General features: G+C 40.9%; 1 protein-coding gene across 12 annotated transcripts in view; it reads left to right on the top strand.

The window, feature by feature from the left end:
• Positions 1–1308: 1308 nt before the first annotated feature.
• The window catches only part of EML6 (EMAP like 6), a 351593-nt gene continuing 331406 nt past the window's right edge, over positions 1309–21495 (top strand). For 2 of the 12 annotated variants that reach the window (XM_082426244.1, XM_082426236.1), the window contains exons 1-2: positions 1309–1532; positions 3061–3189. The gene's annotated coding sequence lies outside the window, so the exon portion shown is untranslated. Of the gene's footprint in view, positions 1533–3060; positions 3190–5344; positions 5480–6908; positions 7087–7403; positions 7471–21495 lie in introns of all 12 variants that reach the window. The other 10 variants (XM_082426241.1, XM_082426235.1, XM_082426243.1 and 7 more) reach the window with 10 other exon arrangements.

Genomic DNA, 21495 nt, shown 5'->3' with positions numbered 1-21495 from the left:
TGGATTTTTTTTCTTTTGAAGTAAAGCCCTCACCTTTGAAGGTGCTAATTATCTGTTTCTCTGGGGAGTGCCGAGTGCCTGAGTTGGTAGTTGGAACCTCATTTGGTTGAAAGACAATCTGTGAGGGTCTGCACGCTGTCCCTGGGGGCCCTACATCATGAGGGAGCTGCTCCCTTGCCACTCAGCACCGTATTTCTTACAAAATCTCTCGTCACTGACAGGAGGTAGAAGTACCCAGAATATGAATGACTCAAAAGGCCAAGGGTGTCCCATGGGACCGGGCTGGGGTGCTAAGGCAGGGTTCAGGGGAAGCCATTCGCTTGGGTGGGTCAGAGGTCTGGGTGGAAGAGGCTGCACTGGTCTTTGGAAAAGAAGGGGAGGCAGAATCCTTGGCATTCCTCAGTTAGGAGGGGGAGGATTTAAATTCCATAGCAGAACAGTTTGCAGAGATGAACCTGTCTGCACATTATCTTTTTAATTGTGACACTTGGCATTTCCGTCATTTCTCTATCACAGCTGCTTCTCAGGGGAGCAGCCTGGCTGTGGGAACATCACCACACGCCTCCCCTCGTGTCTCAGATCTTTGGGATGTGAGCCGGGAGAAGTGGAGGGCCCGCGTTCCACCCCAGGGCTGTCGTCATAGCTCTTGGGGCCCAACCAAGAGGAGTGCTATTTCTGCCCCAGCTGTGACTGGTGGCCAGCTTGCTGAGCTCTTACTGTATGCATCAGGTGCCACCTCAGCATTTCACACGTGCTAATTCAGCTAACCTCACAGTGACCCTGTGAAGCAGACACTTGTTACGGGGGTGTTGTTATAGCTGAGGCCAGAACTGTCACTGCAGGGAACAGAAGACAGTGAGCCCCGCCCGAGCTAGGAGAAGCAAGCCCACAGCGCCTCCGACTGTCCTGAAGCTCTGACAAGTTCTAGCTGACGCCATGACCGCCCCGGCCCCCTGCCTCACCCCCCATTCAGCTGTGTTACCTTCAGCTTCTAGAAAGGGTGTCGGCCCGGATCTCGCTGGCATCCTGCACGGCCAGCCCGGGCTCTGTGGAAGTGGGTGTGCGAGTGTGAACGTACCCCAGAGGAAAGGGAGAAGGTCTTTGCTGAGAAACGAGGAGCACAAGCTGGATCTGAATGTGCCAGAACCACTGGTTGTGTAACAGGGGTGGGGCAGGCGCACAGCCATTAGCGCGCCACCCTGAGAGCTGCAGCTCCGCCGACGCTTAGCTCCCAGCGGTCCTCGCGGCAGAGAGCGCGGGGCGGGGCGGGGCGGGGCGGGGCGGCGGGTCTCGGCCTTCTCTTCGGGGCCCTCCAGGCCATCCAGGCCCTCCGGCCTCGAGGCTGGCAGGTGAGCCGGGGGCCCCAGGGACAGGCCGAGGGCTGTGTCCTGCAGAGCTCCAGAGCCCTCGCCACGGCTGCCCACTGGCCGGACCCAGGACGTGAAGTCCGAGGCCTAATGGCGGCAGCGGTCTCCATGGGTCGCGGTCCGCGGAGGCCTCGGCAGCGGGAGTATATGGACACTGGCATTAAGGTAACAGCTTCAACCAGCTTCAGTCTCTCCCTTCAAGTGTCAAAAGTTGATACAGCTTAGGTCAGTTGTCTACTCCTAGGTGGTGGCCAGAGGTCAGGGTTAAGTTGCAAGGACATCGCGCATCATGACTTCAGGTCCACCTCTGTGGTGGGGCTCTTAAATAGCGGCAATTGTTGTGAGCTGGGAATTCACCTGTTTGCTATTTGCTACAACATGTATTCCTATTGATCCCATACAAATGATTCTCTCCAGTTTAAATGAAAAAGCCTGAGGGCCGGCTGGGTGCTGGGTGCCTGGCTCCCTCAGTGATGACGGCTGGGCGGGGTCTAGAGACAGGCTTACGAGGTGTGTGCCCAGGCAGGTGATCAAAGGGGAGTATGGCCTGTGAAATGGCCCTCCCTGGAGGGAGTTCATGCCCCCAGAGAACTGCCGCTGGGAAGAACGAAGTCAGAGCTTGGTCAGCTCCACCTTTGTGGAGATGTTCTCTCTGGGGATTCACTGCCCTTTCCAGCTCTGGGTCTTGACCTTGGTCACCTGACAGCTTCAGGAACTTTACATTTCGGGAAACTGAGATTGGGTCTTTTTATCTCTTGCTCCCTAAAATCTTCTGGGGTCCTAATGCAAATTTTATCATTCCCAACCCAACACATTTTAAGCCTGCATCAGTAGTCTCTCTCACAAATACACAAATAATTGTTTCATCTTACCACACACTTTGCCACATTTTATTGGGAATTGGTAGGTCAAAAGCTAAGAACATGTTTACAGATTTTACTTCATTTTCCTATTACTGCTTTCCAAACAGTTCATCTGTTTATTTACTAGCTGTAAACAAAAGTAACCCTCTTGCCACAAAAACGATTGTTTTTATTTTTAGTAATTATAATACAGCATCTCGATCTTGCTTTGAGTTTCTTTGACTACCAGCTAGGGTAAACTTCCTCTCCTGAATATGACAATTTCTTTTTCCTTTTGAATAAATTATCTGTTCATACCTGGTTCACTGAGGCTTCTGAGTCACAATCCACAAACACCAACTCTGGCTAATTAGGCAGAAAAGGAACTTATTAAGGCTCCCAGCATCTCCAGGAGGGCCAGGGCACCAGGCTTACAGTTTTTACAGCCATGCAGGTGCATATATTTGGTAGACATGAGGCCATGGCCCCGTGCCCTCACTCACTGCAAGGGAGGTCAGGAAAAGGCATTCTAATTTTCTATTAGGGAGGGTTCTGCCTCAAGAGGTGATGGACTCCAACAATGTAGGAATGGGGTTAAAAAACTGAGTGGCAGTATGAGTTTCCCTTTGCTGCCTTAACAAGTTACCATAAACTTGACTGAAAACAGTACAGTCTTATTCTCTTAGAGTTCTGTAAGTTAGAAGTTGGACACAAGTGTCAGTGGGCTGAGATCAAGGTGTCAGCAGGGCTGACTTTCTGAAGGCTCTAGGGAAGAATTTGTTTCCTTGCCTTTTCCAGCTTCTAGGGGAGCTGAATTCTTTGACTTGTGACCCCTTCCTCCATCTTCAAAGCCAGCAACAGTGGACGCAAATCCTTCTCACGACACCATCTGAACATCTACATCTCTCTTCCATTTTTAAGGACCCCTGTGATGACATTGCACCCACCTGCATAATCCAGGATAATCTCCCTGTTTTAAGGTCAATTCATTAGCAACCTTAATTCCTCTCTGTCGTGTAATGAATGTAACATATTCCTAGGTTCTGGGATTAGGATGTGGATATCTTTGTGGGGGGCATTGTTCAGCAGAACAATGAAAAAGTGTGTCTGCTAGGTCAGCACGCATGTGGAACCTCAAAGACTGTTTGATTAGTCCTTAATTTCATGTTTAATCAATAACATCTAACCCACAGATCGTCTACAATATGGTGGAAATTTGGGGGTAGAACCTGAGGCCTGTTAAACTTATTTGCAAATTTGTCTTCACAAGCATACATTACACTTTTGTCCTGGGTATAAATAAAATAGCTCTCTTAGAAAATATAATAAAAATAATTTTACTTTTTCACTTTTTACACATTTATCTCAGTTTATATTTTTGATTTTGTCCTTATGGAGGTATATTTATCAAGATAGGAGGATAAAGCATATTTTATCTATCAGTTTCCTAGACTGATTTATAACTTTTAAAAATCATTTTCATGATATGTGGCTTCCATCTGTACTTGTGCCCCAAGCCCTGCAGGTGTTAGTGGCAGAGCTGTCTATTGATGTAATCATGTGTGTTTTTTCTCCTTTAATTTGTTGGAAAATGAATTACGATAGTGATATTATCTAGCCCAACTTTCATTCCTAAGATAAACTAGTCATGATGTATTATTTTGTTTGTTTTTACATAGCTATATTTGGTTACTAAATTAGTTTTAGGATATTTGCATTCACGTTCATGAGTGAGCCTGGCATCATTTTCCTTTCTTATACTGTTGCTTCATGTTTGTGGTGTCAAGGTTATGAGAGCTTCACAAATTGAGTTGGGGATTATTCTATCAATATTGCTTTATGTTGTTTCAAGCTTCATTATTAAGTCTATACAAGTTTAGAATTTTTATTATCTTCCTGGTGAATCGAAGTTTAGAAATTTTATGTAGTTACCTTCTTTCTGTTTAGTAATGATTTTGCCTTAAATTTTATTTTGTCTGATATTATATCATTCAGTTAGTAAAGAAATTTCATTTGGCTAACGTTTATTTTTCCATTCTTCCCTGACCCTCCCCCCCACCTAGTCTTTCTATTATTTTATGTTTTAGGCATGTCTCCTGTAACATTTACCTGGATTCTTAAAAATTTAGTCTGGTGATCTCTGTTTTTTTAATCCTTTATGTTTATGTAACTACTCACATATTAGATTTATTTCTACCATTTTATTGTGTCTTTAAAACAAAATCTCTCTACGTGGCTCTATTAGTCTGCTCAGGCTACCATAACAAAATACCACAGACTTGGTGGAGTAAACAATAGAAGTGTACTTCTCATAGTTTTGGAGGCTAGAAGTCAGATCAAGGTGCTGGCAGATTCAGTTTCTGGTGAGGACCCTCTTCCTAGCCTGTCGATAGCCCCCATCTCTCTGTGTGTTCACGTGACCTGTCAGTATACACAGAGAGAAGCAGTTGGGAGGGGAACTCTCCCGTGTGTCTTCTTATAAGGACACTAATCCTGTTGGATCAGGACCCCACCTTTAATTACTTACTTAGAGGCCTCATCTCCAAATACAGCCACACTGGGGCTAGGGCTTCAACATATGAATTCGTGGGGGCAGGGGGGCATATTTAGTCCATATTTAGTGGCATTCTACATAATCTCTCTATATTCCAGCTTTCAAATTCTTTCTTCTGTTGTATGCCCTGTCCCAAGAGATCTTACATTTTAATGGTGACACCCAGACAATTAACAATACAATGTATAATATTAGGTGCTCTTAAGTGCTGAAGAGAGATTAAAGAGGCGTATGTATTTGGTGGGGGTGTGGGGTGGGTTGCAGTTTAGGTAGGGAGTCCAGCGATGGCCTTACTGAGAAGATGACATTTGGGTAAATATCAAAGAAGGTAAGGAAATGAGTGATACAGCTAAATGAGGAAAAATTGTTCCAGAAAGAGGGAATAGCCAGGGCAGAGGTTTTGAGGACAAAATGTGCCTGGTTTGTTAGAGCAACAAAACAAGGCCAGAATGGCTGGAGATAAGTGAGCAAGGGAAGGGTAGGAGGAAGAGGTTAGAGAGGTAGCAAGGGACTAGACCATAGGCAAGATGCAATTAGTCTAACCCGCCCATTTTGTAATCTAAACCATGTTTGTATTTCAGTAGGCCATGGTAAGGACTTTGGCTTTTACTCTGAGAGTGATGGGGAGTCGTGGAGGGTTCTGAGCAGAGAAGAGTATCTGGTTTTATTTCACAGCATAATTCTGGCTACTGGATGGAAAATCAACTTGGGAGGAGGTGAGAATGAGAAATGAGACACAGACATGGATCCTGCAGAGCACTAGCATTTAGTGAAGAAGATAAGGTGGGCTTTGAGGTGTTTCTCTTCATCTGAAGACATTTCAGTATGTTGAAGGCTGAGAGAGAGTTGTCAGTGAGGAGAGACTGTTTAACTGCCTTGAAGTAGAAATGGAAGGGGTGGACCTTGGAAGGTTGAGGGCTCTGATAAATTTTGCCTCTTCCCAGCCATGGTCCAAGCCAACTGAGAAATAAGATGAGGTATTCTTTGGAGAAAGGCCAAAATATCAACTTTATTACTGCGTCAAGTCTAGGTTGGAGGAAGTGACTTTCTTAGGGCAAATGAGCTTTTTTGAATTGAATCTGAGCATTAGACAGACATACCTGCCCAGTTACAGAGGTGCTGGACCATCTCAGGCCTCCTCCAGTGAGGGCAGGACATTTGCTGTTAAGCCTACAGCTTGGTCAAGAGCAGGAAATCTGAGCTCCAAGCAGGCAAGGAAGATTTCCAAGAGCAAAAGATGGAGGGGCTGAGCTGAGCTTGAATTCAGACAAAGAGCAAAAAACTATACTAATTTAGCTCCAGGAGGAGGTGGGTGCATTTCCTCTTAGCATTACCCAACTTTTCATTCTGTTGACTTCTCAGGTTTAATCACTGTTATGTACTCTATAATTTACTTTAAATTCTTCAGCATAGGCACTGTGGTCTAAGTATGCATGTTTGCTTTAATCTATACTCTGTATTCAGTTTTCCTAATTCAGGAATATATACTGCAAGGGTCATTAAGCTGCTAAAAATGCTTCAGCTATCTTTATCTTGGACTAGCAATAGAGGCTCTGTTACTTAGACAAATGGATGTCATCAGTAAAATGAGAGGTATACAAGATGTGGGTTGGAAATTACAGACATTCCCACTCTTACCTAAACAGGGTTTAAAATTTTAGTGATAATGGATAACCACCCATTGAATAACATTCTGTGAGTTCGTACTGGAATAAATAAATAAATAAATAGATATTCTTTCTCATAATAGAAATTCAACAATAAAAATAAAAGAAACGATTGAATTAGAAACTCACCAATGTTGCCCAAAATAGTGGGTGAGTTTCATTATGAACCATATATTTATGTAGGCTCACAATGTCTTCCTGGATATTGTTTATTAAATATGAAGGGGGGAAGCAGTAACTTTATAGTGAGGAATCTTGGTGTGCCCATCTCAACTAAGTCATCAAAATTAACATCACCCAGTAATGGAGCAAGCCATTATCATGTGCCTCCTGATATGGTGCGCTGAGGACACAGCATCACTTCTGTAGCATTCCTACCAAAAATGCATAACCTTAATCTAATCATGAAACATCAGGCAAAGCCAGAATGAGGATACATTCTATAAACGAATTGGTCTTTACTCTTCAAAATGTCAAGGTCAAGAAAGGCAAAAAATGACTGAGGAACTGTTCCAGGTTAAAAAAGCAGGCAATGTGTTGATGACTAAATGCAGTGTGTGATCCTGGAGTGGATCCTGGACCGAGGCAAAAAAGCTACGAAGGACATGACTGAGACAATGACAAAATTTGAATATGGACTGAGAATTAGATAATAGGTTTGTATCAAAGTTAAATTTCCTGATTTTAATATTGGTACTGTTCTTATGTAGGAGAATACCCTTATTCTTAGCAAACAAAAAACCAACACTCTGAAATATTTAGTGGGTGATTCATGTGCCTGAATCTGACTATATCCTGTAACCAGAATATTGTGACATTTGCATCTAGTTAACCTTCCATGCACAGAACAGAGCTGGGACTTCACAGAGGTCCCAGAATAGGTTGTAGGACTGTTTCTTGCCTGCCTGCTAATTAGCATTTTCATGGGTGGCAGAACTCAAATCTAAGAATTACTTTCATTGTATCTTGGTAGGGAGGTTACAGAGGAGACCATAGATGTTCATCAAAGGAGCCTGTTGTGAATAAGCAAATTGTTTTAGGTGAGTTTGCAACAACTGTTAAGCCTGTGGTCAGCCAGGGGTGTGGCTCTCTTGGGGGAGACCAGCAACTCATCAGGAGGGTCCTGCTCCCATCTTGGTGGACTAGCCACTGTTTTGGGGGGTACCCTCCACACCGCTGGTGGGCAGCAGAGGTGGATTTATCACAAAGCTGAGGATGCTGACGCTTCATGACCCCTCACTTGCTCAGGCCCCTACACCTGATTTTGTATTCATCAACTTATGTTCTTTTTTCCTTAAACTGCTCCCTTCCTGAAAATTGTATAAGCTTCAGGCTTCAAAAAATCTGCTGGCATTTTAGGTTTTGCCTGCAGAAGGCTCTGAGATGGGTCAGAACCGCACAGTGAGCTCACAAAGCTGGACACTCACTCCCCATTCTGTTTCTGACCCCCATTTAAATCAGTCACATTGTCTATCGTCAGAGGTTCTTTGATGAGAGCAAATGATCACATTAAGATATTCCACAAATAAAATGCAAACATTATAAGGAGGTCCCAGGTGTGAATATAAATCCGTTTTCCATTACAAATACTCAGGGAGAAATGAAGTTGAAAGGTTAGACCTACTTGCATATTAAAGTCCAAAGACAATGAAGTTTTGAAGGAATTAAGTTTCGAAATCAAATTATCTTGCCCTTGTGAGTTGAAGTTCAAATAAGTGAAAGACTAAAATTGATAAAATCCATCTCCCCATCCCAAACCCAGTTGCTAACGGCTCCATCTCAGCTAGAGGTGTCTCAAGGCCTGGGTGGCGTTGAGGCCCTTCTGGCAGCTGTAGCCTGGGCCAACTCTTCCAGGAAAAGAGGTGGTTCCTTAAGACACAGCCTTGCTCCCCTCCAAAGTAAGAAAACGAGTGACTCTCCAGTCCTGGATGAATTTTCTCAGGAAAAAGCCTGTTTTAGATGTTGACAGAGATCACAGCAGAGACTCAATGGTATCTGAGGAAAGCAGGATAGAAGAAAAGTCCCTTTTCCCTCTGTATCAAACCCCAGTTCTGAAACAGTGTTCTGAAGGACGGGAAGTCCTGTGGAGCCTCAGGAATGAGCAGACACAAAGTGGAAAATACAGTTTGATGTGAGCCTTCATTCAATAATGATTGTGTGTCCAATGGTGTCATGCACGGTGTCATGCTCTGGGGGGCAGTGGTGAGCAAGGCAAGCAAGGCCCTTCCCAGAAAGGATGAGGCCCGTGCATCTGCAAGTGCAGGAGGTCAGTTTGTTCAGAGCTTGCAGGAAGAACATTTACCAGCACAGGAGATTGCTTTGAACTCATTTCTCCCCAGGTAACCGGGAATGACAGTTCATCCTGATTTTATACCAGAGTGAGCCACAAAGAGAGCAGCCGTCTAAGAGCAGGAAGGGAGGGAGACTCTGGGTCAGAACACACAAATAAAGAAGAAAAGAAGCTGAATGCTTGTCTCCTCTGGCCTTCCAGACACTGAGCTACACCAGCCTGAGGGGGCTTGTCCTCTGAGTGGCGTGCCGCTGTGCTTCCTGACTCTGAGTTTCTGGGCAGGGGTCCCTTATCACAGATCTTGTCAGAGAGATTGCCAGCTTTACTTCCCGATTGTAAAAAAATGACCTTTTTCTATCGTCCTCCAACTGCTTCTCAGAGCACAAGTCATTTCTCTTACCTCTTTACTAGCCGTGTTACTTTGAAGCTCCTAACATTTGATTGGCATTGCTCAGTGGAAATATTCCTGCTAATGCATGTGCACCCCTCGAACTTTCATCCTCTGCCAGATTGCTGCTCCAGCTGGACTTTTCACTCACCTTTTCGACAGAAACAGGAGTTTTAAATAAATGTGGCAACTCACACGTTATGGCCCTTTCTCTTCACCTTTCTCCAGAGAATGGAGAGTCACATGTTAGGTGACCTCTCAACCAGGCCTTTAGCAGCTGGAAGGCAGGAAGTTACAGCCATTATCAGAAGGGAAATCTGACTTTTAGATGCTGGAGGATACACAGAGTGCAGATTGTGGATTATAACAGATCTTTTTTTTTTTACCCTTAAGACATCTATCAGTCCATACCAAGCTTTTCTCAGCTTCCCTCCCCACTCCTAATTGTCCTCTCAGTGTTTTTATCCCCTGCCCTCCTGCGGGTGTTCCTTGGAGTAGAATGTCCTGCTGCCATCTCTCTTCATCCTTGTTGTCAGGGGCCTGAGCAGGGCGGCTTCTCCCCAGAGAGGCAGCACGGTTGCCATGTTGGCTCCTGGGATAAAACAAAAGGAGCCAGAACCCACTTCCGTGTGTTTCTAGAGGAGACTTGTGATGAAGAGGACAAAGAGGGACCTTGTTTCCGGGCTAAGATGAAGGCAATAATGGGTATCTCCATAGCAGCACTAAGGGATACATATCCATAAAGCCAATGCCTTTCCGATTCTTTTAGGAATCTGTCTGTACAAAGGTGGCACCAAACCTATCTATACAAAGTTAGAGCCAGTTAAATGTGGAATGGACTCAGACATCTGGGCAGACTGAACCCACCACTGATAGTCATTCTGCTGATTTCTTCAATTTCCTTTCCATTTTAGGATTCTCACTTCTCCTCACCTGTGATTGTCAACACAGTGAGAGTTAGCTGGGTGCCCTGCTCATATCTAACTCAAGAACTGTTATTGTACTTGTAATTCATCAGCATACATTAACATTTCTAGTTTTACAAGATTCCATGCTAACATCCGTAAAACAGGCTGTGTCCACAAAACAGTGTAGTTGATGGAAAGTAAACATTCAAATCAACCAGTTGATTGGCCATTGTGATACCATTAATGATTTTTGTTTACTCCATGAATTAACAGAGTTACAGGTCCACTTAAGTGTCAAAGCAACTTGTATTTCCAGAAAACCTAAACTGGAAATCGTTTCTCAGTGTGATAGTAGAGCCACCAAAGGGGCCAGATTCGAGGTAAATACACGATCAATAACATTCCTCTATATAAGGAATAATCAGTTAGAAAAATATAATAAAAAGAGACCCCATTCACAATAGAAACAAGACCCATAAAGTACCAAGGAATACTTTTAATGTGAAATATATGTGACCTGTGAGCAGAAAACCAACCAACCAACCAACTAACCAACTGAATAAACAAACAAAAATGTGGTGAGCTACAAGAAGGCCTGACTGAATGAATATAAGAAATGTGCTCCTGTTGGAGGCAAGAACATCTTAAAGGAACAATTTCTACTTAAACTAATTTATAGATTTATACAAATTTCCAGTGAACACCATGGAACATTTTTGAAAGATAAAATTATTACCTGAAATAGATAATGAATAAACGTCAAAGAAAGAGATGGCATCAAAGAAAATGATTGTGATCGTCCTGATGGGTACTAGGGCTGCCATTTATGAAAAGATATTCTCAAACTATGTAAAGAGTATGATACTGATGCAAATCAATGGAACATATTACTTACTACAGAAATGGACACTAGTATGTGTAAGAAACAAAAATAAAGAAGGTTACATGATCAATGGGAAAAGGAAAGATTATTCAATAAATGCTATTAAGGAATTTGGATGTCTTTAAAATACCTATTCAAATCCTCTTCTAACATTGCACAGAAATTAATTCTAAGTAAGTTAAAGAAGTTTTTAAGAATCTAAATATATCAAATAGAAGAAAATAAAATGGAATCTTGATTAGGCCTCTGATGGAAGGGATCCATGCAAAGCATATAAGCTAGATATGAATACATAAAAACCAACACTCTGAAATGCAATAAAATAAAGCAAAACAAGATGCAGAAGACAGATGAAAAATACTTCCAATGAAAAAGACAGACAAGGTCTAACACTTGCTAATAACTAAAATATGTTTAAAAAAGACATAAACAAAGCAAAACCTCTGAGATGTCAATGTGGGCAAAGGACTTGAAAAAAAAAAGATTTTTAGGGAGAAATTAAACAGGTCAACACAAATATAAAAATGTTCATCTTCATTCATTGCAAAAGAAATGTAGGGCTTCCCTGGTGGCGCAGTGGTTGAGAATCTGCCTGCCAATGCAGGGCACACGGGTTCGAGCCCTGGTCTGGGAAGATCCCACGTGCCGCAGAGCAACTGGGCCCGTGAGCCACAACTACTGAGCCTGCGCGTCTGGAGCCTGTGCTCCGCAACGAGAGGCGGCGATAGTGAGAGGCCCGCGCACGGTGATAAAGAGTAGCCCCCACTTGCCGCAACTAGAGAAAGCCCTCGCACAGAAACGAAGACCCAACACTGCCATAAATAAATAAATAAATAAAATTAAAAAAAAAAAAAAAAAGAAATGTAAAGACATTATAAAGAGGTTCATATTTGGCCTATTAGCAAAGATTTTAAAAATGTTAATCAATGCTAGTGATAATTTAATGAACCTGGCATTCTCATAGATTTCTACTGACAACAATCCGTTTGGAAAACATTTAGACAGTATATATCAAGCTTCTGAAAATATTTATACCCTTTGAAACGGAATTTCACTTTTGACGATTTATCCTACAGATAAATACTTTTTGTACAAACAGATTTATTGCATCATTATTTATGAAAGGATACAACAAAAAATATCAAAGTGTTGAGCTGTAGGAAAATGGTTAAGTAAACCTTGGTATATTCAGATAAGAGATTCCAGACTGTATATGTCTGTGATTACAAAGCTTATGCATAAAAAATAATAATGGATTGAACAATGGGACTATCAATGGATTTTTTTTCTTTATTCAATAGGTTTTAAATTAAACTGCTTTTTAAATTACATGAAAAAATAGGAAATACAAATAAACAAAAGAAAAAATACATGTGAAAACCTACCACCCAGAGTCAATCACTGTTTTTAGTTATCGTCTCCCCAAACTTCAACACCTTACTTCATATTTTGAAATGATAGTACATTCACATGGTTTAAAAACCAGAAAGTAGGGCTTCCCTGGTGGCGCAGTGGTTGAGAATCTGCCTGCCAATGCAGGGGACACGGGCTCGAGCCCTGGTCTGGGAAAATCCCACATGCCGCGGAGCAACTAGGACCGTGAGCCACAACTACTGAGCCTGCGCGTCTGGAGCCTGTGCTCCGAAACAAGAGAGGCCGCGACAGTGAGAGGCCCGCGCACCGCGATGAAGAGTGGCCCCCGTTTGCCACAACTAGAGAAAGCCCTTGCACAGAAACGAAGACCCAACACAGCCAAAAATAAATAAATAAATAAATAAATAAAACCAGAAAGTATAAAAAGGTGCATGGGGAAAAGTCCCCTTCTTGTGCTTAATCCCCCAGTGTCAGTTTCCCACTCGTCAGATTTTTAAATATATTACACATACATGCAAATACAAATCTAGATTTCTCACCCTTTTTGCCCAAAGGGAAACATAACATATACACTTTTCTGAAACTTGCTTTTTTTCATTTAACAATATTATCTAGAAGTTCTTTCCATATCGGCTCAAGAGGACTTGCTCATTTTTTTATAGTTACATAGCACTGCATTGTGTAGACATACTGGAGTTTATTTAACTAGTCCACAGTTAATGTTCATACTTTTTCTATAGGTAAACTTTCCCTTTATAGGTTTCTCTAGTTTCATAATTACCTTTCATAAATGTACATTTTAATGAAAAAGGAAACTTTATTAAAACTATTGATTGAGCTATTAAAGTTTCATCAAAATTTGCAGATATTAATTATAATTCAGAGATACTGACTTTCCAATTTCAAGGATTCAACATAAATAGTTATAAATATCTAAAAAGATAGGACCAATCCCTGCAGAAATCTGCTATCGTGAAGGCAGCTCAAGATTCAGTGACACAGATGATGATATTCTGTGAAACAATCTGTCAGCATTTTCAGAAATAAGATATGCAATGCCTGGAGCACCAGCCAGCCAGGCTCCCTGGAAGAGATGTCAGTGAGGACAGAGCTGCCCTGGGTGACATGTTTTTAAATAGCTCAGAGGCCAAAAGCACACTGCAGGGTGTCAGGCATCCTTCTGACATTTCCGTTGGTTATAAATTGAGTTGAATCTTTATCAAAATGAAATGTGTATACAGTAATGCTTTCCTAAGAGGAAACCTAGCGTAAGCACCACGTGTAATTAAGAAGATAACTTTTTAGCATGTTTTGCTGTTTATTGCTGTATAACAAGCCATCCCAAAATATCGTAGCTAAACAACAATCTATTATTTCTCGTGATTCTGTGGGTTGACTCAGCTCCATTGAGAGGAACTTCTGCTCTGTGTTGTGTGGCTGAGGACACTCATGCTGTTGCATTCTGTTGGCAGCTTGGTTGGAACTGGAATGTCCAAATGGCCTCCAGGGCCCCTCTCCACTTGGCCTTTCACCCTTCAGGGGTCTAGCTCCAAGATGAAGCATTCCAAGAGGACAAGCTCCCATGTGCAAGTGCTCATTAAACCTCTGCTATCACCACATTCACTCATGTCCCATTGGCCAAAGCAAGTTACACGGTCAAGGCCAGAGCCAAGGACTTGAGTACACAAGAGCATGAATGCCAGAGTGGTTTTCACTGGGGCCACCAGAGTAACATACTGACACACCATGTTTTTCTCTAATGTTTTGTTTGACAGGATGGGCTTACTTCCCTCTGATAAAGTCATTAGTAGGAAACAAGTGAAACACTGAACCTGTACCAGAGATCACACAGGTGCAGTTTCTCTGACTTTAAAAAACATCCCTCAAAAATCTTAGAGTACGGCCAAGTAGTGTTGATTATAAAGGTAAAATGTGTAAACTGCAGCATAGTTTTAGAAAGCATCAGTTTATCCAGCTATTGGGAGACAAGCTTTACTACACAGATGGGTCCTTTTGACTCTCTTTGCCCAGAATTCATAGGAGGATCTCTGTCTGTGGCCGCAGATGTCTCTGCAGTTCTTGCCATCAGGCTGAAGCAGGGGGACATGAGTGTGGACGGATGGTATAGTGCCAATCATCACTGCCACCAAAGGGCTTGAGTCTCACTGATAGTGAGTAGACCAATACGAGAAATGATTCCATCCAGTGTAAAACATTCAAATTCAAAAAGACAACTCTGTGTAGGGGATAAATTATTAGCCAAGGGATGCTAACAGGAAAATTGGAATTTTATGGTTAAACTGAATCTGTTTAGAAGAAAAACAAAACAGACTAAATCAACAGACTAACTGAATCTCGACCAGCAGGGAGCAGGCATATTGCCTGTTAATATGAAAAATTATTTTGACAATTCTAAAAAAATCAATGACGGTGGAGAGAGTGAATGTTGAAAGAACTGCTTAAATCCTAATATAGTTAACAGTATCAAGAAGGAAAGGCAAAAAGAGGATAGTAGTAAAATAAAACCAAGCATCTCCTGCAAATACGAGATGATTGGACTTGCTCTTTAAGGTCATGTAATTTGGAAAATGGTGCTTATTTTTATTCTCTTCTTTTTCCCCTAATAATTACAGAGTAAATGCTGATAGAAACATGGATTGGGGTATGTAAAAATCTATTTAAAAGAAGAAATAGGTTGGTAAATATGTGGCCTTCTGCATAAATTTGCTTTATGTAATATTTAGTTAAAGCAAAAATTATAAAGATTTGAAATGACAGAGTGATTCATCCATCCATTTATTTGATTGCATTAAAATGAAAAACTGAACAATTTATTTTAAGTAATGAGTCAAAGATATTCAAATTATATAATACTCTTTAGCCCCTCAAGTATTTTTCTCCTTGTCTGGGATTGGCCAATACCAAGAACCATGCTTCTTCCTGAAATATGGTGAAAGAAATGCTTGGATGAGTCTTCCTAGGTAGCACAGACATGACCATGATAGTGGTTTGGTGATGACTGCTAATTTATTGCATGTGTAGTGTGTGCCAGGCACTGTGTTAAGTGCTTTACATGCTTATTCTCAGTAATCATCATCCCCACATTACAAATGAAGAAACTGAGGCACAAAGGTACATGTTTAAATCACATGTTGACAGTTTAGTAAAAGGCGAAGATGGGATTTGAAGCAGGCACTCTGCCTGCAGCTCCAACATCCCACTGACTTCCAAGCTGTATCAAAACAAGGGCTGGGGGACTTCCCTGGTGGCACAGTGGTTAAGAATCCACCTGCCAACGCAGGGGACACGGGTTTGAGGCCTGGTCCAGGAAGATCCCACATGCTGTGGAGCAGCTAAGCCCGTGTGCCACAACTACTGAGCCTGTGCTCTAGAGCCGCGAACCACAACTACTGAAGCCTGCGTGCCACAACTGCTGAAGCCTGTGCGTCTAGAGCCCGTGCTCCACAGCAAGAGAAGCCACTGCAATGAGAAGCTCGTGCACCACAATGAAGAGTAGCCCCCGCTCGCCGCAACTAGAGAAAGCCCGCCTGCAGCAACGAAGACCCAACACAGCCAAAAATAAGATAAATAAAATAAATTTATAAGAAAACAAGGGCTGGGATGAATAAAACTGTGAGTTACCATAGCAACCAAAGAAAGGAAGCTGAAGAGTTGTTGACATACCCAGCTCAATAAATAATCTGCTACCCCAATTTTCTTCTTTCTACTCACATCCTTTTATTTTTCTACTGTTACTTTTACAAAGCAAAAAAGCTATCCAAACAGTCCACCCTTTAAACTAACAGGAGACTAGAAAAATCTAGTCCTGTAGATATCATTTATTTGCACTTTTCTTTCTTTGTAGATTCAGTAAGAAAACAAATTCTGTATTTTCCATTTAATTTAATGGAATTAAATTACGGTTGATCTCTTGGGACGCAGGAGAGCTCCGTGTTTTAAAGACATAGTCCTATGTCGCCATCTAGAGGAAGAAATATAAAAATCTCTTTTATCTTGGGCTGTCAATTTTTAGCAGTTTCATGATTCAAACAAAGATTATTTATTACGTACAAAGAGATAAAAGCAGAATTTAAAAAACAAAATTTTTAGTGCACTTTGAATCAAACATTTTAAGAGTATTACAAACTGGACTATGGTTTAGAGAAATAAGAGTATTATGAAAAGTTGATTCTTGTATTTTTAAGGAAGATTTGGCGTTTTCATCAAGTTCTAATGTACTGAAATTTTTTTTTTTTCATAAAATACACTTGTGAGCATGGTCCTTTCTTTTTTTTAAAATTTTATTTATTTGTTTATTTATTTTTGGCTGCGTTGGGTCTTTGTTGCTGCTCGCGGGCTTTCTCTAGTTGCGGCGAGCGAGGGCTACTCTTCATTGCGGTGCGTGGGCTTCTCATTGGGGTGGCTTCTCTTGCTGTGGAGCATGGGCTCTAGACACACGGGCTTCAGTAGTTGTGGTGCGCAGGCTTCAGTAGTTGTGGCTCGCGGGCTCTAGAGTGCAGACTCAGTAGTTGTGGCACACGGGATTAGTTGCTCCGCGGCATGTGGAATCTTCCCGGACCAGGGCTCGAACCCGTGTCCCCTGCATTGGCAGGTGGATTCTTAACCACTGCGCCTCCAGGGAAGTCCCGGTTTTTCTTTCTAAAGGTTTAGGTTCAAGGAGCAGAAGACAAACTGCATCTCTTTCTAAGGTTACTTCTGTTGGCGTGGCACCAACAGAAGTTTAGAACATACCTGAACTCTTTGCTGGCAGGACCCTATGGATCTCACTCACTTTCCATCCCCAGCAACCAGAGAAGTTCTGGCCCATTGCTGGTACTCAATAAACACTTGTCAAGTGAATGTTTTCATTCTTGTGTTCTATAAGTAATCAACCTTTGCTGTATAACTGTGCAGATAACCTAGAATAAACCAAAAATCCTGGTCAGGGCCCAGCCAGTGAGTAAAATGAGATTTCTTTAAGGCAAGTCAGCCTCCAGAAGTAAAAAAAGAAATACCCCTTGATTTTCACAGAGCCTAAAATTCCATTATGAACAACTCACCTCTTTGAGTGATACCTTTTAACAATATCCTATTAAAAGTTCACACTTCATAGGAAAATTAGCATCTTAAGTGCTATTAACTCTAAATTTGGCTGGGTCAAGGGCAGACCTAACCCCTAGGTACAACAGGGATTGTGAAAGGTGATGGGTTGAGATATGGGAGGAAAATATTAGAAGTTCTATTGATGGCATCTTTAAAATGTCTTTGTTTTGCATGATTTATAAGATACATAATTTAATAATACAGTAGTATATGTACATAAACATTGGAATATTCATTCAAAATTTTTTCCTAATAAATTTTTTTTAAATTAATTAATTTAGTTTTGGCTGTGTTGGTTCTTCGTTGCTGCGTGCGGGCTTTCTCTAGTTGCGGTGAGCGGGGGCTGCTCTTCATTGCGGTGCATGGGCTTCTCATTGCAATGGCTTCTCTTGTTGCGGAGCACGGGCTCTAGGTGTGCAGGCTCCAGTAGTTGTGGCGTGCGGGCTCAGTAGTTGTGGCACATGGGTTTAGTTGCTCTGCAGCATGTGGGATCTTCCCAGATCAGGGATCGAACCCTTGTCCCCTGCACTGGCAGGCGGATTCTTAACCACTGTGCCACCAGGGAAGTCCCTTTCCTAATAAATTTGAAGACCACTGGTGAAAACATGACTTTGGAGTCTGGCCTAAGCACGAAGTCCTGCTCTGTCCTTATCAGGCTGTGGGAAACTGGACAAATTCTTTAACCTCTTTAAGCCTTTATTTTCTCTTTCATAAGAGGGAATAATAATATTACTTTTGCAACATTGTGGTGGAAATTGAATGAGTTGTCTGTAAAGTGTTCAGCCCTGGGCCTAGAAAATCTTAAAAGTTTGATAAATACAGCCGACTTCACAGGTGTGTGACCTGTGCAGTTGCACAGGGCCCCACTCAGTAGGGGCTCGAGTTTGGTTTAATGCTCTGCTGTCTCTGTCTTGAGATTTTAACAATTTTTTGATCAAGTGCCTTGCATTTTCATTTTGTCCTGGGCCATGCAAATTATGTAGCCAGTCTTGGTAAAGGGTAATTCTCGATGTTGGTCTAGCTAAATTTGCCATCCATGTTTTCTTAGTTTAGTTGTAAAAGTTCATACTTTGGTCCACATCCCCACTTAAGCTTCTTTAGGTCATCAAGAATACTCCCTGGGGGATGAGCAGTCTTTAAAAAAAATTTTTTTTCTTGAGGTGTAATTCACATACCATAAAACTTAGCATTTAAAAGTGTACAATTCTGTTGTTTTAACCCCCTCCCCCAGTTTCACTGAGATATAATTGACAACATTATTTTAAGTCTAGTCACAAGGTTAGCCTGGTCTTTCTAAAGAGCCCTAGATTGGGAGTGAATAGCGCTGATTCTCTCGTTTTCACCATTTTTGAAGTAGAATCTCAACGAATGATGTGTGGTTGGACTGTACTACTTCCCTGAAATACGTTTTACCAGTAACAGACTAATGCTCTTAATTACCCTTAACATTTTAGAGGTGGAAGAGATCCTACAGATTATTCATCGTACAGCTGAGTAAACTGAGACCTGAAGAGATTGAGTGCCTGTTCAGTGCCGTGCAGGAAGTGATTAGGGCTGGAACTCAGGTCTTGTTTTCATTCCATGTGCCCCTGGCTCGATAATTCTGTCCTCTATTCAGATTGCTCACCTTTCCTCAGTGGAATCAAAACCTTTTCTAATATGGAAGATTAGGTATTTGTGGGTACCAGCACCAGGGTTCACAAAAGGACATTTTTTAGTCTCCTTTCCATTAGTAAAATGTTTTCAGAAATTCAGGATTTCAGGGGTCAGGATATTTGTATTATAAATATTTCTCTAACTTTCCTCACTCTAGGGCACGACTAATTGATTCTGAGGGCTTCACGTTACCATTCATTTGATGACCTTACTGTGCCTTCTGTATACCATTTTGAACTTATTACAGTCTATAATGGTAGTGATTTAATGAACTTGTGGCATATTATTTAGCTCATTAAAGTCTTTGCATTTAAGCAATGTTGATGCTTTTAAGACTGTGGAGAATTATTAGTTCGATGCAGCATTAGTTCCGATATATTCTACAATTTGGCAGAAAACTTTGGTTTAGAGAACAGACACCAATTTCATGGCCGGGCAGCATATAAACACAACAATAGTAACTCAGGCAATCACATAGACACATGCATAATTAAGTCCAGATCTTATTTTAAATTCTTTGGGAGCCTTCTGTGGGAGGATATTTTAAATAGTGATTATATATAATATTATTAACCATAAAAATATTTTGAATATTTACCATGTGCTAGGCATTCTAAACATACATTATTTCATCCACAACATATTTATGAAGTGGGTTATTATTTCTATCTCCATTTTACAGATGAAGAAACCAAGATGTTAGGAGGTAAATAACTTGCCCAGGGTCTCATATCCAGATGGCAGAGGTGGATGTGATTGTAAGCATCTGACTCCAGAGCCTGAATCCCTAACCATCACCATGCGCTTCCTATTTCTCATTGGATGAAGTAATAAACCAAGATTTTACTTGTCCTATTTTAATGAAAATGTAATAAAGAAAACACTTGCAGGGATAATGAATAAACACCTTCAGATGAAAATAAGTCCAAGAGAAGATTCTGCAGGGGATGCTACTTTTTTGACTGTGCCACTTGGAACCCTGGCTGGAGCAGTCAGAGAGGATGGGCCCTGTTCAGAATCCTGGCTCTAACAATATTTGAAGCAGTTTTTTAAAAAATTGGAAATATGAAATATTTAAACAATTTTAAACATATACAAAAGAAGAGAGAATAGTATAGGGAACCTGTCCATAGCCGTTACCCAGCTTCAGTAATTATCAGCTCAGAGCAGATCTAATTTCATCTCCTACCCTCTACAGATTACTTTTAAACAAATTCAGACCTCAAAATTTTTCACACATAAATATTTCAGCATGTATCTCTAAAAGATAAGGATTCACTTTAAAAAGCATAATCACAATGCTATTATAACACCTGAAAATTCTAATACCTTAAAATAATCAAATATTGAGTAGTCACATTTCCATGTTTATCTCATAGTGGTTCTTTTTTTTTTAATGGTTTGTTCAAATCAGAATCCAAGTAAACTCCATGAGATTGGTATGTATTTTAAGCATCTTCTTACAGTTTCCCCCTCCATCTGACATTTTTATTTCTTGTAATTTATTTGATTAAAATAAAAATAACCAAAACAGGTTTCCTTTGGAATTGCCCAAAACTGGATTTTGCTGATTGCATTTCTGCGGTATAATTTATTATGCTCCAATATGATGACTGAAAACGTTTTAATTTTTTTAACTTTAGAATCTATCCTCAGGGACATAACCATATAACCATTTTATTTTATTTTTTTGCCTTCAGGTACATCCTTGGGAATGTACAGTCAATCTTCCTTGTTTTAAAATAGTGGAGTTTTAATTTGCATTTCTCTTACTTTGAGCATTTCTTTTTTTCCGTATTATTAAGGACCATTTTTATTTCTTCTTACGTAGACTGCCTATTCATATTTTTCCATAGAGTTAGTAGGCTTATTTTTTTATCCAAAGAAGTTCATATATTAGAGATATTTATCCCTTCTCTGTGATTTTGATTACAAATATTTTCCCCAGTTAATCATTTTTCTTTTCACTTTCTTATATTATTCTCTGCCATGCAAGAGTTTCTTAATTTTTTTTTTTTTTTTAGTTATTGAGTGTATCAATTTTTGCCCATATTACTTCTGGATTTTGCATCATAGTTAGAAATATTTTTCCACGTTGTAGGTGAATTAACTCATGTTTTCTTTCAGTGCTTGATGAGTTTATGTTTACATTTACAGTTGACTCTTGAACGACAGGGGTTTGAACTGTGAGAGCCCACTTAAACGCAGATTTTTTTTCAATAGTAAATACTACAGAACTAGACAATTCCTGGTTGGTTGAATCTGGGGATACGGAACCATGAAGACAGGGGAGTTGCATATACAGAGGACCAACTATAAATTATACTTGAATTTTTTGACTCCCCAGAGGTTTGGATGCCCCTAACCCCTGTGTTGTTCAAAGGTCAACTGTATATTTCTGTATACATGTATTTAATGTATATAACGGTGTCAGGTGGAATGAATCAAATTCTATCTTCTTGA

Source organism: Balaenoptera physalus (genome assembly GCF_965194825.1).
Source record: "Balaenoptera physalus genome assembly, chromosome: 15".
NCBI lineage: Eukaryota > Metazoa > Chordata > Mammalia > Artiodactyla > Balaenopteridae > Balaenoptera > Balaenoptera physalus.
Note: the sequence above shows the minus strand (reverse complement) of the source record. Positions and strands in the feature narration are given on the sequence as shown.